This window comes from Thamnophis sirtalis, unplaced genomic scaffold, assembly GCF_051295495.1.
Source record: "Thamnophis sirtalis isolate CommonGarterSnake01/CBP01778 unplaced genomic scaffold, rThaSir2_p1.2 scaffold_3, whole genome shotgun sequence".
NCBI classification, from domain to species: Eukaryota; Metazoa; Chordata; class Lepidosauria; order Squamata; family Natricidae; genus Thamnophis; species Thamnophis sirtalis.
The window spans coordinates 12,259,828-12,277,774 of NW_028261383.1; the positions used below are offsets into that span (position 1 = coordinate 12,259,828).

General features: G+C 46.7%; 2 protein-coding genes across 3 annotated transcripts in view; both read right to left on the reverse strand.

Moving 5' to 3' along the window:
• The window catches only part of LOC106552957 (major histocompatibility complex class I-related protein 1-like), a 554,120-nt gene that overhangs the window by 42,610 nt on the left and 493,563 nt on the right, over nucleotides 1-17,947 (reverse strand). The window lies entirely within an intron of this gene.
• Nucleotides 1-17,947, reverse strand: part of LOC106555614 (uncharacterized) — a 36,774-nt gene that overhangs the window by 8,368 nt on the left and 10,459 nt on the right. The window lies entirely within an intron of this gene.

A 17,947-nucleotide genomic window follows, 5' to 3' on the forward strand; every position in this document is an offset into this window, starting at 1 on the left:
TGGAGAGTTCAGTCCATTGACATTCCATGTTAAAATCTTAGTTGTCATCTTTGGTTGGTTGAAGCATTTTTAGAGCTTCCTGCACGGCCTGTTTAACCTTAGGTCTAGCTCCTCCCACTGCTTCCAGATTTGTTGTAGTAGTTCCTTGATCGATGGCCGATGATTGTTGATGCTGTTGCTTTTTAGCTTGTTTCTCCATACGTCTAGTAGTCATGCGGCTAGGTCTTGGTTCCATAGCACCTTGCACTTCTAGAGAAGAGAGATGCTCCATCTTGTCTGGTGGTTGTGTAGTTTGCTGTCTATCCTGTCCTTCTTGTGGTCTTTCTCTAGGTCCAGATGGTGCAGGGTGTCCGGCCTTCAATATATTATAATAAAAATCTCGGGCTTTCCATACAGAGTTGAGGCGGTACCTTTGCTTATCAAATGTAAATATAATGCCGAATGGTGCATCCCATCTATACTGTATCTGACGATTTCTGAGTTCTTCGACCAAAAAAGCGTAGTCTCTCCTGGCTCTTAACATTTGAGGTGGTATCTCTTTCAAAACAGCCAGGTCTTGACCGCCAATTTGAAGCTTAGTGTTATAAGACGCTTGCAGTACCATATTTCTAAACTCTCTTGTAGTAAAATATATAACGATGTCTCGAGGAAGCTGCTTCTGCTTTGCCAGCCAGGAGTTAACGCGGTAAGCTTTGTCAATTTGCCAGCCTTGGTTGGTCCCTGGTCTTCCCATCAGGCGGTCAAAAGCTTCCGATAGGATCTGTTTCAGGTTCTCCTGTTTCTCCTCACGCAGCCCCCTTACTCTTAATGCGAACTCCATTTGTCGGTACTGTATCATAATAATTTCTTTTTCAGCATTTTCCACTTTTTGTTCCACCACCTCTGTTTTCAATGTCAAGTTAGCATTGGCATCATTAAGAACCTCTAGAGTATCTTCCACTCCAGAAATATGTTCTGTTAATACAGTTACAAGACTCAGCATGTCGTCTCTAATTTTATCAACCTTAGCCTCAAATTTCTCATACAGCTCCTGTTTAAGTCCTTTTATTTCACTTTTAATTTCTTCTTTCATTTCTTTTATTTCCTCTTTTCTCTCCTCTCTATTATCTCTAAATTTATCTTCCATTTTAATTGTCTGTGCATTAAGAGCCTCGCTTAGATTACTCAGAAAAAATTCTTTCGTTAACACATCCCCAGCAGGGGGCGTAGGAAGCGGAGGCTGCAGCTTTGTGCCAGGCACTGAGGATGTGCCCCTGGAAGTAGAGGGTGATGACTTCAAGTTAATATTTGGTTTTGAGGCCATTTCAAAATTTGTCTGCCTGCAGTTAATAAAACTCTATTGCCTGAATATGCAGCTTTAAGTAAAGAGGCTTTTATTTTGAAGTTTAAGGCTTGGCAAAACTTTCAGTGAGTAAACATTGTAACAAGACCGTTCAGCAGATTCATCACCATTTAACTTCCAGATAAGCAAGGTTAATGAAGGAGTAAAATTCTTCTATTGTGAAACCAAAACATATGATAAGCAATCTCTTTTGTTTTGAATTCTTGTGAGGATTAGCAAAAAGTGTTCGTTATTACCGGAGAAACCAGCCTGCTCGGCGCCATTTTAAAAGCCTCTGAGTAAATAATTTTTCGGAGGAGAAAAAGAAAAGAAGCTAAAATGTTGATAAGCAATTATTGTCCACGCAGTAAACGGATTCAGCTCGTGATAAGATTAAATCAAACAAAACTTTGAGCAGAGTGGGAGAGACCTACTTTGTCCTGCACAGGGCAGTTTGAAGTTCCCAGCACGGACAGCCGTTCTGCCTTGGGCTAGCCCCCCTTTCCTTGCAAGCACAAAAGCTGCAAAAATCAAAGAGCATTTGCCAGCAAAACAGTTTCTTCTTTCCTTCTTGCCTGAAGGATAAGAAAACCTGATAAGACGTCAGATGGAAGATCCTCTAAACAGGTACGTAGCCAGGAATTCGGAGGCAGCTGATTTTTTGCTGCCCCCACCAGTAGGCTCCTCCCAGGAAGTCACCTCTCCTTCCCCTCTTAAAGTCTTCTGTTCTTTCCCTTCTTCTTCCCTGCTAAGTTCAACGGCTCTTATTCATTTATTACCCCAAAACTGCAATCTTCCATCCAGGATGTCAGAGACGGTTTCAAGGTTTCAGTTTTACGGACTGCTGTGAGCTCAGTCTGATTCAGATTCACCATGAGGTCTAGCTGCTTCTCCTGAAATTAAATTGCAGGGAATCCCATTTCCATTCCCTCCCCACTCCAGGGGAAGGATACTGCAAAATCTCCATTCCCTCCCCAATCCAGGGGAAGAATACTATAAAATCTCCATTGCCTCCCCACTCCAGGGGGAAGGATACTGCAAAATCTCCATTCACACCCCATTCCAGGGGAAGGACACTGCAAAATCCCCATTCCCTCCCCACTCCAGGGGAAGGACATTGCAAAATCCCCATTCCCTCCCCACTCCAGGGGGAAGGATACTGCAAAATCCCCATTTCCTCCCCACTCCAGGGGAAGGATACTGCAAAATCCCCATTCCCTCCCCACTCCAAGGGAAGGATACTGCAAAATCCCCATTCTCTCCCCACTCCAGGGGAAGGATACTGCAAAATCTTCATTCCCTCCCCACTCCAAGGGAAGGATACTGCAAAATCCCCATTCTCTCCCCACTCCAGGGGAAGGATACTGCAAAATCTCCATTTCCTCCCCACTCCAGGAGAAGGATACTGCAAAATCTCCATTTCCTCCCCACTCCAAGGGAGGGATACTGCAAAATCCCCATTCTCTCCCCACTCCAGGGGAAGGATACTGCAAAATCCCCATTCTCTCCCCACTCCAAGGGAAGGATACTGCAAAATTCCCATTCCCTCCCCACTCCAGGGGAAGGATACTGCAAAATCCCCATTTCCTCCCCACTCCAGGGGAAGGATACTGCAAAATCTCCATTCCCTCCCCACTCCAAGGGAAGGATACTGCAAAATCCCCATTCTCTCCCCACTCCAGGGGAAGGATACTGCAAAATCTCCATTCCCTCCCCACTCCAGGGGAAGGATACTGCAAAATCTCCATTCCCTCCCCAATCCAGGGGAAGAATACTATAAAATCTCCATTGCCTCCCCACTCCAGGGGGAAGGATACTGCAAAATCTCCATTCACACCCCATTCCAGGGGAAGGACACTGCAAAATCCCCATTCCCTCCCCACTCCAGGGGAAGGACATTGCAAAATCCCCATTCCCTCCCCACTCCAGGGGGAAGGATACTGCAAAATCCCCATTTCCTCCCCACTCCAGGGGAAGGATACTGCAAAATCCCCATTCCCTCCCCACTCCAAGGGAAGGATACTGCAAAATCCCCATTCTCTCCCCACTCCAGGGGAAGGATACTGCAAAATCTTCATTCCCTCCCCACTCCAAGGGAAGGATACTGCAAAATCCCCATTCTCTCCCCACTCCAGGGGAAGGATACTGCAAAATCTCCATTTCCTCCCCACTCCAGGAGAAGGATACTGCAAAATCTCCATTTCCTCCCCACTCCAAGGGAGGGATACTGCAAAATCCCCATTCTCTCCCCACTCCAGGGGAAGGATACTGCAAAATCCCCATTCTCTCCCCACTCCAAGGGAAGGATACTGCAAAATTCCCATTCCCTCCCCACTCCAGGGGAAGGATACTGCAAAATCTCCATTCCCTCCCCACTCCAAGGGAAGGATACTGCAAAATCCCCATTCTCTCCCCACTCCAGGGGAAGGATACTGCAAAATCTCCATTCCCTCCCCACTCCAAGGGAAGGATACTGCAAAATCTCCATTTCCTCCCCACTCCAGGAGAAGGATACTGCAAAATCTCCATTCCCTCCCCAATCCAGGGGAAGGATACTGCAAAATCTCCATTCCCTCCTCACTTCAGGGGAAGGATACTGCAAAATCCCCATTCTCTCCCCACTCCAGGGGAAGGATACTGCAAAATCCCCATTCTCTCCCCACTCCAAGGGAAGGATACTGCAAAATCTCCATTCCCTCCCCACTCCAGGGGAAGGATAATGCAAAATCTCCATTCCCTCCCCACTCCAGGGGAAGGATACTGCAAAATCTCCATTCCCTCCTCACTTCAGGGGAAGGATACTGCAAAATCTCCATTCCCTCCACACTCCAGGGGAAGGATACTGCAAAATCTCCATTTCCTCCCCATTTCAGGGGAAAGTATACTGCAATATCACCATTCTCTCCCCACTCCAGGGGAAGGATACTGCAAAATCTCCATTCCCTCCCCACTCCAGGGGAAGGATACTGCAAAATCTCCATTCCCTCCCCACTCCAGGGGAAGGATACTGCAAAATCCCCATTTCCTCCCCACTCCAGGGGAAGGATACTGCAAAATCCCCATTCCCTCCCCACTCCAAGGGAAGGATACTGCAAAATCTCCATTCCCTCCTCACTCCAGGGGAAGGATACTGCAAAATCTCCATTCTCTCCCCACTCCAAGGGAAGGATACTGCAAAATCTCCATTCTCTCCCCACTCCAAGGGAAGGATACTGCAAAATCTCCATTCCCTCCTCACTTCAGGGGAAAGTATACTGCAATATCACCATTCTCTCCCCACTCCAGGGGAAGGATACTGCAAAATCTCCATTCCCTCCCCACTCCAAGGGAAGGATACTGCAAAATCTCCATTCCCTCCCCACTCCATGGGAAGGATACTGCAAAATCTCCATTCTCTCCCCACTCCAAGGGAAGGATACTGCAAAATCTCCATTCCCTCCCCACTCCAGGGGAAGGATACTGCAAAATCTCCATTCCCTCCTCACTTCAGGGGAAAGTATACTGCAATATCACCATTCTCTCCCCACTCCAGGGGAAGGATACTGCAAAATCTCCATTCTCTCCCCACTCCAAGGGAAGGATACTGCAAAATCTCCATTCCCTCCCCACTCCAGGGGAAGGATACTGCAAAATCTCCATTCTCTCCCCACTCCAAGGGAAGGATACTGCAAAATCTCCATTCCCTCCCCACTCCAAGGGAAGGATACTGCAAAATCTCCATTCCCTCCCCACTCCAGGGGAAGGATACTGCAAAATCTCCATTCTCTCCCCACTCTAAGGGAAGGATACTGCAAAATCTCCATTCTCTCCCCACTCCAAGGGAAGGATACTGCAAAATCTCCATTCCCTCCCCACTCCAGGGGAAGGATACTGCAAAATCTCCATTCTCTCCCCACTCTAAGGGAAGGATACTGCAAAATCTCCATTCCCTCCCCACTCCAGGGGAAGGATACTGCAAAATCTCCATTCCCTCCTCACTTCAGGGGAAAGTATACTGCAATATCACCATTCTCTCCCCACTCCAGGGGAAGGATACTGCAAAATCTCCATTCTCTCCCCACTCCAAGGGAAGGATACTGCAAAATCTCCATTCCCTCCCCACTCCAGGGGAAGGATACTGCAAAATCTCCATTCTCTCCCCACTCCAAGGGAAGGATACTGCAAAATCTCCATTCCCTCCCCACTCCAAGGGAAGGATACTGCAAAATCTCCATTCCCTCCCCACTCCAGGGGAAGGATACTGCAAAATCTCCATTCTCTCCCCACTCTAAGGGAAGGATACTGCAAAATCTCCATTCTCTCCCCACTCCAAGGGAAGGATACTGCAAAATCTCCATTCCCTCCCCACTCCAGGGGAAGGATACTGCAAAATCTCCATTCTCTCCCCACTCTAAGGGAAGGATACTGCAAAATCTCCATTCCCTCCCCACTCCAGGGGAAGGATACTGCAAAATCTCCATTCCCTCCTCACTTCAGGGGAAAGTATACTGCAATATCACCATTCTCTCCCCACTCCAGGGGAAGGATACTGCAAAATCTCCATTCCCTCCCGATGAGGCTGTTATAGAGAGTGATGGGCTGGTCATCCAGGCAGCCCCTAATGAGGAACTGGGGCAGCCCCTGGCTGGGCTCTGACACTTCCAGGTAGTAATAACGCAGAAAATGTGAGGGAGAGCCTGGGAAGGAAGAAGGGCAGAATCAGGGGGTAGCATTGCAGCTCCAGCCCCTCGAACATTCACACAGGAGCCCCATTCCCCACAACAAGTGGGCTGTCACCTTTTAGAAGGCCGCTGTTTTAAATGCAAGCAGGCAGCTCCCAGCTGACCTTGGAAACAGCTGGACAGACCCACATCTGGTTCAGGTGCCCCGCAGCAATTCGGGACCTTCGGCGCCTGACCTCGATCGCCCCCCCCTCCCGCCCGATCGCAGGGCCAGCCACCGAGATCCGAATTGTTAGAAGCTTAATTGTTAAGAGTGGAAGATCTGACGCCTCCCCAGAGAGGGATCCCCGCCGCCGCCCTCCCCAGGCTACTGCGAGATTTGCTGATCAGAGTGCAGCTTAATGGCAGGTAGGCGCTCGCCCTTTGCCCGGCCAAGGTGGGAGAAGGGCGAGGGCGAGGCCGGTTGAGCTCGAAGGGTTTTCACTTGCACGCTCTATTGTCTTTAAAACCTGCATAGGAATTGATTACAAATGAAGATGGAAACGTTTTAAAACAGGATCAGCGAAGCGCAAGCGGCGGCGGCGGCGGCGGAGGAGGAGGAGGAGGAGAGAGACATCCAGCCCGGGACCTGCGCTCTCCCTCTCCTTCTGCTTCTCCCTCACCCTCCGCCGCCCCCAGGAACTCACCGCAGCAACCCTCCGGTACGAAGACCCCCAGCGCCGCCCCCAACAGCAAGAGCGGCGCCGGGCGTAGCTGCATCTCCTTCCAACTTTCCAGCACCAACCGCTCCCAAACCTGGCTTTCTACTTGCGTCCTGCCCGCCGTCCTAGCACCTTTGAATTCTGAGTCCTGCTCCTTAGTGCAAAGTTTGCCCTACATCTCAAAGATCGCCTGCTAATCGGAGTTGGTTACGCCCTTTGCGTGAGCCAGAGACAGAGAAAGGGAGAGAGATCCCAAAGGTTCCTTTTTTTCAGGAGGCAACTGGACTTTCTTGTTTTTTCTGTGAAGACGTTTCGCTTCTCGTCCAAGAGGTTTCTTCAGCTCTGACTGGATGGTGGGGAATGGAAGGACCAGCAGGTCAGAGCTGAAGAACACAGTTCACAGTAACATGCGTGCGGGGTGGGGGAAGGGATTGGGGGGGGGGAAGAGAGGAAGGGAGGGAGGGGGCAGAGGTAACGCACACTGGGTTGGGGGCTGGGAACCATGGATTTTTGGCCTTGGCAGGTCAACATTCCTCATCAGGAATGGATGGGTAGGAAATTGTACCAAAGAAAATGGGCTCCTGCATGTTCTAATCAAAATATCTAAAATGATCAATGTTAATTTATATTTAAAAGATGACTAAAATGTGAAAGACTGCATTAAGAGCTACCATTTGTATGATGGAAGTTAAAGGGCCAAAATAAAGGACAATCGTGAGCTTTAAAAAAAAATCAATGAATAAAGGACAGTTTTCTGAAAGAAAGGTCTGTCTATGATTGTTACTGATTTCACCTTCAATTTGATTCCCAGCCTGGGACTGGTAAAAACTTTAATAGTTCAAGTCCTAATCAAGGACTCAAGAGCTATTAAGGTAGATGATGATGATTTATTTTATTCATTATACATGAAACTCAGCCAACTGGACCTTCAAAAATGTATCACCAACATCTTTAACTAGCACTGATGGTTGATATGGGTATATGTCAGCAACCTAGATATCAGGTATCTCCTTAAAATATATGTTTTATTAAATATGTCATATTAAATAGTTGTACTTAATTAATTATGCATGATTGTTGTTATCATCATCATAGCAATAGCAATAGCAGTTAGACTTATATGCTGCTTCATAGGGCTTTCAGCCCTCTCTAAGCGGTTTACAGAGTCAGCATATTGCCCCCAACAATCCGGGTCCTCTTCATTATTATTGTGCCTATTAAAGTGTCCAGTCATGTCTGACTCAAGAGGGCGGGTGCTCATTTCTGTTTCTTAGCCAAGGGAGCCAACGTTGTTGCCAAGGCACCTGGAACATTCTCTTCCCACTAAAGTGGTACCTATTAATCTATTCACATTTACATACTTCAAAAATGCTAGGTTGGCAGGAACTCTGTCCAGTAATAGGAGCTCTCTCCGTTTTGTGGCACTTGGGTCTCAAACCTCGTCAGCTCGAGCTCAATGTCTTAACTACTGAGGTATATATATAGCCCTCCAATGGGCACTGCCTGGCTTCTTTGATCTGCTTATGAGTGCAGGAGCAGAGGGGCAGAAGCCCAGAAGTGGTGGTTTTCCTCAATCCTTTGGCAAAGCGCCCCCAAGATCTGGTTAGCTCCTCCTGCCATCTTCCAAGAAGTTGTTCAAATCTACAGTTGCTATTCTCAGAAGCTCCTGCACTTTCTCTCCATCTGTTGCGACTTTCATGGCTCCTCAGAAGCCTCACTTGGTGGTTTCACTGTTTGAGGTTGCTGAAACCCCCCACCACCTCCACCAAGAGCTGCTGGGAGAAAGAAAGAAGGTGGTCCAAGACATCGAGTCCTTGAAGCAAAAGGCACAAGGACACCCTACTTTCCAGTGGCTCTCCAGCATTGAAGGAATCTTTCTCCTCCCACTCCAAGTTTAGTTTAAGTTGCATCTGCCGGCAACCATCCAGTAGCTACATTGAGGGAGTCCCAGTCCCTACTGGTTATGGAGGGACCCTCAGAGTACCTGTTGGGCCACTAAGAGAGTCTTTCAGCCTCATGCATTCTCCGACCTTGACTGCAACTGAATAGGATAGGCTGAGGTGCCTGTGGCTTGCAGAATTGGCAAATATCTGTAGCTCAGGTACAGGATAAGGATAAAGGTTCATTCTCTGAGCATGTGGATTGGCACCAATTCCTGCCAACCTAGTCGGTTTGAAAGCATGCAAATGTGAGTAGATATATAGGTACCGCTGTCTGACTTCTTCTGCAGCCACTTGTGGCCAGGTGCTGCGTGGCTCATCATGCCGGTGCTGCTGCTGCTTGTGGCACGGTGTCACGCTGATGCCGCTGCTTGCGGCAGGACACTGTCTATTGCAGTATGCTGGTGCTGCCACTCGCGGAAGATCGTAATGTGGCTCATGACAGTGACGGCACTTGCACACACAATGGTGCAATGCATCTTGGGCCTCCTGCCATCCAGCGCAATGTGATACATGGCCTGCCACAAACGGCAGTACCAGCGCAATGAGCCATGTGGTTTCTGGCCGCAAATGCTTGCGAGCAGCCACAGAAGTCAGACAGCGATGCGACAGGTGTCAGAGTGTGAGAGGCCTTGCTACGGTGGTCCTGCGATAGGCAGGTAAGGCATCCTCCCATAATAGGACCTGGTGCTTATTTTGGGCACAAAAGATAAGACCAGGTCTTATTTCTGGGGAAACACAGCCAAAATGAGGGTTTTTAAATTTTTATTTTATTTTTTAGTATCCTCTAGCCCAGGGGTCGGCAAACTTAAACACTCAAAGAGCCATTTGGACCCCGTTTCCCACAGAAAAGAAAATACTGGGAGCCACAAAGGTCCTAATCAGAAGCTCCCTGTTCAATTCTGGAGCAGACCGGAAGTTCAGTTCCGCCACCAGTCTCCTCCTAGCGCAGCATCCTTTTTCCTCTACCTGTCATAACCGAAAGCCCTATCAATTGTGGAGACAACTGGAAAACCCTCCCGATGCCATAGAATCACTCTAGCACTGTGATTCTCCCCCCGCACCCAGCGGAAGCTCCTCTCAAAATTGTGGCACCGACTGGTGACGGAGCCGCAGCAGAGGGAGGAAAGAGCCACATGAGGCTCCAGAGTCGCAGCTTGCTGACCCCTGCTCTAGCCTTACAGGATTTTCTCCCCATGACTCAAAGATACTTACATGTTGCAAATATAAAATATATAAGGGTGTGTGTGTCCTCATATCCCCATATTATAAAAAAGACCCTCTTCTTTTTTCAATGTCCCATTTACACAGAAACTTTCCAAAACATGTTAAAGATCAGGGTAAATATTCAAACATGCAAATACAGCACATAATTTTGGTTTTTTTTTAACTTCTGTCCTTTAGTGGCAAACAGTCAGTGGGAGAGAAAATCTCCTGTAACACATAGCAACCTGTGATCCACTGGGATAATAGTCCAACCAGTTAGTTCATGTAACACAACTGTAGTCACTGGAAACCCATCTATGATTATCCATTTAGTCTTGTCCGACTCTTGGTGATTCTATGGACCAGTATTCTCTACATCTTCCCTTCTTGCACTACTTCTTCAAGTTCTTCTATGCTCTGGTTGGTGTCAGCTTTGATGGCGTCCATCCACTGTGTCCTTTAGCAGCCTGGTTTCCTTTAACCGCTAACTCTTCCAAACACAATTGCTTTCTGCAGTGGATTCCCCAGTATGACATGACCAAAATAAATAAGACCAAAAATGAGGAGTACCAAATACATTTTCCCCATAAGCAATAATGTAATGAGTCACAAGGCAGACGACACCACCAAATTGTAGTCTGTGCATTGAGTACTAAACAAACAAGGAATATCAGGACAAAAAACAATCTGTTTTGTGATTTTGCCTTGATCTATCTGGTGATATGCTCTCCAAAACCAATCTATAAGACGTCATAAAACTCTTATAGGTACAGTGGTACCTTGGTATTCAACTGTTTTGAAACTCATCGGATTTGGTACTTAACGTGGAAATGTTGTCTCGGTACTCATCATTGATTTGTTACTCGGCACACAAGATAGAATTTGTCAGTGTCGGCTGCCTTGTGACCCATTACATTATTCCTTATGGGAAAAATGGTTTGGTACTCAACATTTGTGGTACTCATTGCATCTCCTGGAACTAATTTATGATGAGTACCGAGGTGTAGGGTTATTACAATGCATCATCTGGATGGTTCTTAGAACTGTGGTTACACATGATTGCAAATTTCAGCAATTCTTTGCTTTTTCAGTGTTCCCAGGCATGAACAAGGACACGGGATGATACAATGTATAACCTGTAACATTTTGCTGCTTTGAATGTATAACATTTGATTCTTTCATTGTGTGAGAAAACATGCATATTCTCACAAACGCCAATGATGTAATTACTAACTAATTACTGTACCTTGGAGATTTGTTAACCAATAATGAAATAACATGTAAAGTAGGTGAGAACTGAGAAACTAAGAAACTATATAAATCCTGTCTGATGCTCAATAAAGTTGCTGTTGATTCTGATGCTCATCAATAAACTTCTGTTGATTTTTTTTTTACTTTTTCTGTTATTCTATTTCTATTCCCTATTCTATTCTATTCCTATTCTGTTCTATTCCTTATTCTATTCTTATTGCTATTCTATTCTATTCCTCTTCTCTTCCTATTCCCTATTCTACTCTACTTCTATTCCTATTCTGTTCTGTTCCTTATTCTATTCCTTATTCTATTCTATTGTTATTGCTATTCTATTCCTCTTCTCTTCCTCTTCCCTATTCTACCCTATTCTACTCTACTCCTATTCCTATTCTATTCTTATTCCTATTCCTATTGCTCTCTTGTCCTATTCTTTTTTTTAATTTTTTTTATTTTATCAATTTCATATATACATTCACAATTATATGATCTCATAACTGTTATTAATAATATGTATTTATAACAATTTTTCCCTACAGTTGACAATATACCTGAAGATTGCTTTCTTAACATCCCATAGATCCATCTTATCTTACAACGGTCCTACTTCTTCTTCCCTTCCTCTTTCCTTCCCTCATTTCTTCTCTACTCTCCTTCCTTCCCTCCTTCCCCTTCCCTCCTTCTCTCCTTCCCTCCTTCCTTCCCTTTTTTCTCCTTCTCTCCTTCCTTTCCCCCTTCCTTTCCTCCTTCCTTCCCCCCTTCCTTCTCTCCTACATTCCCTCCTTCCTTCCCTCCTTTCTTCTCTCCTTCTCCTTCCTTCCCTCTTCCTTCCCTCCTTTCTTCTCTCCTTCTCTCCTTCCCTCCCTCCTCCCTTCCCTCCTTGCTTCCCTCCTTCCTTTCCTCCCTCCTTCCTACCCCCTTTCTTCTCTTTCTTCTCTCCTTCCTTCCTCCTCTCCTTTCCCTTCTCTCCTTCCCCTTCCTCCCCTTTACCCTTCCCCTCTTCTTCCCATTCCTCCCCTCTTTCCTACACTTCTGTTGATTTTGCTATCTGTGGATTGGTTTCCTTTTCATTCATCTTCAGCCTCGGGAACCAATACAACACCAAGGTACCACTGTAAGTCTTAATTTTAGTGTATGCACTCCACAAGTGTAAAAATAGACACTCAGTGAAATCTCAGCTTGTAAACAAGCCACAGGGCTTAATAAAGTTTAAGGTAGAGTCAGTAAGAATTCTGCAAAGGTTCTACTGGCTTAATCTTCATTTGCATTCTTTGGAAGTCCTCCATCTTCCCCCTCTGCTGGCTCTGGTCCTGGTTTTGCTGGCTCTGGTCCTGGTTTTGCTGGCTCTGGTCCTGGTCTTGCAACTAGTAGGCAAAAGATAAGAAAAGTTTGCAGAGTCCACAGGAGTCTTGAGCTCAGGAGGAAGGTAGACAAACAGGAGAAGACAACAGGTGGATGACTGAGCCAACCACCTGCAACTGGGGGCTGTTCTTATCAGGGAGATAGCAGTCAGCTAACCACTTGTTCCTCATGGGACACACTTCCCAAAGTAGTTTCCTAAATGAGTGAAAAGAGAAACCTTGCAACCAGTTAGTTTACAAACTTTTCTCAACACTAACCTAACCACACCACATCACCAAAACTGTTGTGGGCTGTTGGCCACCGGGCCCTCCAGCAGCTGAATCAGATTAGGAGGAGGAGGTGGCGTGGGAGTCAGGGTCAGCATCAAGAAAGGGGAGGAAGAGAGAGAGAGAGGAACACAGAGAGAAGAACAGAGGGAGGGGGGAGAACAGAGAGAGGAACAGAGAGACAGAGGGAGGGAGGGAGAAGAACAGAGGGAGAGAGAGGGGGGAGACAGGGAAAGAGAGAAAGGAACAGAGAGAGAGAGAGGGAGAGAGGAACAGGGAGAGAGAAAGAAAGAGAGGGATGGGGAGAGAGAAAGGGAGAGAGGAGCAGAGAGAGAGGAACAGGGAGAGAGCGGGAGGGAGGGGAGGGAGAGAGAGAGAGAGAGAGAGAGAGAGAGAGAGAGAGAGAGAGAGAGAGAGAGAGAGAGAGAGAGAGAGAGAGAGAGAGAGAGAGAGAGAGAGAGAGAGAGACTGGCTTGTCCATCAGCCTTGAGATGGAGGTGGCTGATGAGCCCCAAGTCTGGAGGTGGCTGATGAGGAAGAGGAGGAACAGCTGTGTCCAGTGCCTGATGCATGGATGTGCAGAAGGCAGAAGAGAGGAGGGCAGTGGAAATCCATGGGTCGATCCTTGGGACAGAAGAGCCAGCACTGCTAGTGAAGCCCCACCCTAGTTCTGGGGATTAAAGGCAGGGGGTGGAGATGAGTAGATTAGCAGACAACGATTCATCTCCCTGCGGGACAGACTTGTTACCCTGAGATGAAAGAGAAACTTTTGGGCCAGGGCTGCTGGTGCTCCTAATAAAGAAATCATTGCTTCAACTACAGGGAATGTGTCATGTTTGGGGAAATGGGTCAGAACAAAAACATACACACAAGCCTTTCATCATTTGCATTCAGTTCAATAGCAACAACATGAATTACCCATAGCTTTCCTACCAATTTCAATAATCAAAACAAAGGGGGGAAGGGAAGAATCTTGGGTCAGGATTAATTACTCTCTTTCTCTCCCACATTCTCTCTTTCTCAGTCATACAATCTTCCACAGCCCCATTGAAGCATGGGGGTCTTACTGGTCCCCCTTGTAATTCAGGGTTCTCTGGTCATCACCTACAAGAGCTAGTAGAGATCTGGAGGTGGCTCAGGGAGGTGCAGTCAGGGGAGGATGGGGAGGCAGAGCCTCACCACTGTCATCATGAAAAGAAAAAAAATGTAAAAGGAAAAAGGCTGAGCTAGTTGCTCTTGCTTTCTTCCTTTTACTTTTTTTTCTTTTCATGATGGCAGGCAAGAGCAGAGTTGAAATCCTCTGTGAAACAGCTGGAAAAGGTGTGGGTGGGAGGGAGGGGGAGGAATTCAAACTTCATCCTCCTGGTCCAACTTTGTGTGTGTGTGTGTGTGTGTGTGTGTGTTTGAGGGGGGGAGGGAGCATATTGAGACAGTTCTTTAGTTTATGCACTATGTAACACTCTAATACTATACCTTTGGGTCTTCTGAAATTTTAATTATCCAATCATAAGCAAAAACAATGTTTTCAGTAGAATGAATTTCCACTTCTACTTACACCTGCCAGCCAAAATGCTGCTAGTGGTATTGCTAACATGGGCTGAGGAGGAAAACCTGAATTTTCTGAATCCTGGTGCAACTTTATGTGTGTGTGTGTGTGTTTGAGAGAGGGGGGAGGGAGAGAGGGAGAGAGGGAGGAAGGAGGGGAAGGGAGAAGAAAAAGAAAGAAAGAAGGAAACTTATTTAGGAAATAAGTTTAGAAAAACAAATGCTGTTGCTTTAAATCGGAACTGAGCATGCCTGGCTGTGGAATTCTGGGAGTTGAAGTCCACAAGTCTAAAAAAAATGCTGCCTCACCAGCCATAAACCTCACCACATGTCCTTGAGATGGCCGAAATCCAGTCTGGCACCCAGCTTTGAACAATTGCCAAATTTAACAACAAAGGGTTTCACTCGCCCACACAAAAGAATTTGACGGGTACTCGCCAACCACAGAATGACTTGCAACTGTTTTGCTCAAGAACCGAATTCCTCTTACTACCTTCCAGGTCAAGTCACCCGAAAGTCCTCACCCTTTGGGCAAATGGCCCAATGCATAGCTCTTTTGGGACTGAGCCCTCCCGGCATCCCTTCATGACTCCTGGCTGCCTCACCAAATTGTTGGAGAATTGATACCTTACCCAGTTCACCCTCAGCCGGGTTGATAAAAAACACCAGACTCCATACCAATGGAGCTTCTGGAACAGAAAGACTCTCAAATAACCTCCCGAAACTCCCAAAGCTCCGTTTGCAAAGGAGCTTCTCTTTGCAAAGGCAGCCTGTCAAGTGGAACTTTTGGAGGCTGTTTGGGAGGCTTTCGGCCTGAGAGGCTGCCTTCGCCACCTCCAAAAGCTCCATTGAGAGGACATGAGGAGGCCGAAGGGTGGGGCCAGCGGGTGGGCAGGTTAGACTTTCGAATGGCCTCTCAAACCGCCTCCAGAAGCTCCGTTTGCAAAGGAGTTTCTCTTTGCAAGGCAGCCTCTCAAACAGAGTTTTTGGAGGCTGTTTGAGAGGCTTTCTGTTTGAGGGGTTGCCTTTGCAGCCTCCAAAAGCTCTGTTTGAGAGGACATGTGGAGGCCTAAGGGACCAGCCGGTGGGTGGGGCTACACTTTCAAACAGAAATCCTCTCAAACAGCCTCCAAAAGCTCCATTGGAGAGGCTGCCTTTGCAACTTCCAAAAGCTCCGTTTGCAAAGGAGCTGCTCTTTGCAAAGGCAGCCTCTGAAACTGCTCGTGCTGAATCAGGCTACTGTGCTGAAGCTGACCAGGCTATTTGCTGCAGGGATGCTAGGCAGATGAATACCGATGGATACTGGTAGGCAGAGGCAGAATTGTTTTCCTTATTTCCCTCCCCCAAAACTAAGATGCGTCTTATATACTGAAAAATACGGTATATACATACATACTTACCAGTGGTGGGTTCTGGATCTCGTTCCAACCTGTATGGTTGGAATGGGTCTGGCGGCATTTACCTGGACATGCGCAGTGCATGCGCACACATGCAGAGTGCACACATGCGTCGTACTGTCCAGAGACACCTCCATGAGCCTCTGTGACGCTCCAGCTGCTCAGCAGAGCATTGCGCAGGAGCTGTATGCACTGTGCACGTGCCCGGAAGCGCCGAAAACTTTAAAGACAGGTAAGGAGCACGGGAGGGCGGGTGGGCCCTCCGGAGCACCATACCGGAATGGTAGCCACCAATGATACATACATACATACATACATACATACATACATACATACATACATACATACATACATATATAAAAGAAGAGACAGACATTGTGATCTCCGGAACTTAAAAATATATTACCCACTTAACTTTCGTTAGTATGTATACATCAGTGGTGGGATACGACCGGTACGCCCCAGTAAGGACATACCGATGCCTGCTGGGAGCACCATGTACTATTCCGGTACAGTGCTCTAGAGCACCCACCCACACGCCTGCCCTCCTTACCTGTATTGGAGTCAATCAGGGCTTGTGCATGGAGCGTACGGAGCCTGTGCAATGCTCCGCCGAGCAGCTGGAGCATCGTGGGTGGTAAGTACGCATGCATGCACTGCGCAGGGGCTGCACGCGTGCACATGGTGGACGTCAGGCCCCATTGCAGCGTACCGGTTGCAATGGGATCCCGAACCCACCACTGGTATACATACCAGCTGGGCAGGCGTGGCTCAGTGGTCATGTGACTGGGTGGGCGTGGTCAGCTCAACACTCAGGTTGATGGGCTCTTCGCCTTAGCTGTTACAATGTCATAAGGGTTAAAGGGCGAAAGATTTATACGATCTGAAGAGAAACCAGAGTATTAGAACCCCTTCTTAGAATAGTGAGAAGCGATACACAAATTAAAGGGTTATGAGCTAAAGCTCAGGAATTTAAGGTCCAGGCTTTTGCCGATGACCTTGTTTTTATCCTGGAGGACCCTATGGCGTCTGGGATACAACTTTTACGTAAAATAGAGGAGTACGGCAGGATAGCGGGGCTACATATAAACAAAGAGAAGACAAAACTGTTAATTAAAAATATGACTCTGAACCAGAAAAGGGAAGTACAAAGCCTGTTAGGGATCAACATGGCCCACAAAGTATAATATTTGGGAATTTGGCTGACGGAGAGATGTTCCTCTATCAAGGTAGATAACTATATGAAATTGCTACAACAGGTATCCAAAGATATGACTAATTGGAGTAGCAAACAATTGTCTCTGATGGGCAGGATTGCGACAGTCAAGACATATGTATTACCAAAATTTTTGTTTTTGTTTCAAACGGCACCAACTAAATTGGACAAAAAAATTTTTAAATCCTTGGAGACAATAGTGACACAGTTTATATGGCAAGGCAAGAAAGCACGAATCAAAGCCCAAACTTTGCAAAAACGCAGAGAACTGGGAGGCTTCGGAGTACCCAACTGGGAAGCATATTATAACGCAGCAATCATGACATGGGTGAAAGATTGGGTGATGTTGAATAGAAGGCGCCTATTGGCTATAGAGGGACATGACCTCCCCCAGGGATGGCATGCCTCCCTCTGGCAAGAAAGAGACACCCCCCATAGGTACTTCATGGGACATTATATTCGGAAGATTTTGATGGGGGTCTGGGAAAAAATGAGGAAAAAATATTATCTTAGGGTTCCGTGTTGGTTGGCACCATTAGAGGCCTTAACACATCCGAGTTTATTTAATTGGACAAGAAACATAACATATAAAGATATCATGACAGAAGAGGGCAACATGAAAACAAAAATGGAATTAGAGCAACAGGGAAGGAATTTGGAATGGTGGGAATATTTACAGGTTAGAAACAGGTTTAAAAGTGATAAGGTACATTTTGGGATCTACCCAAACCCTCAGGGGCTAGATAAGATTTTGTTTGGTGGAGACAAGAAAATGTTATCGAAGATCTACCAATTTTTGACCTGCCAAGATACTAATGAAGAGATGGACAAAAGCCTTCTAATAGTATGGGAGAGAAACCTAGGTTATGAAATTGAAATGGGCAAATGGTGGGAGCTATGGAGTAAGACCATTAAACTTACAACATCCACTGCATTCAAAGAAAACATATACAAGATGGTTTATAGGTGGCACTTCCCCCCAACGAGGTTAGCCAAGATGTTTCCTGGGTTATCTCCATTGTGTTGGAAATGTGGAAGAAAGGAGGGCACATTCTATCATATTTGGTGATCCTGTACTGAG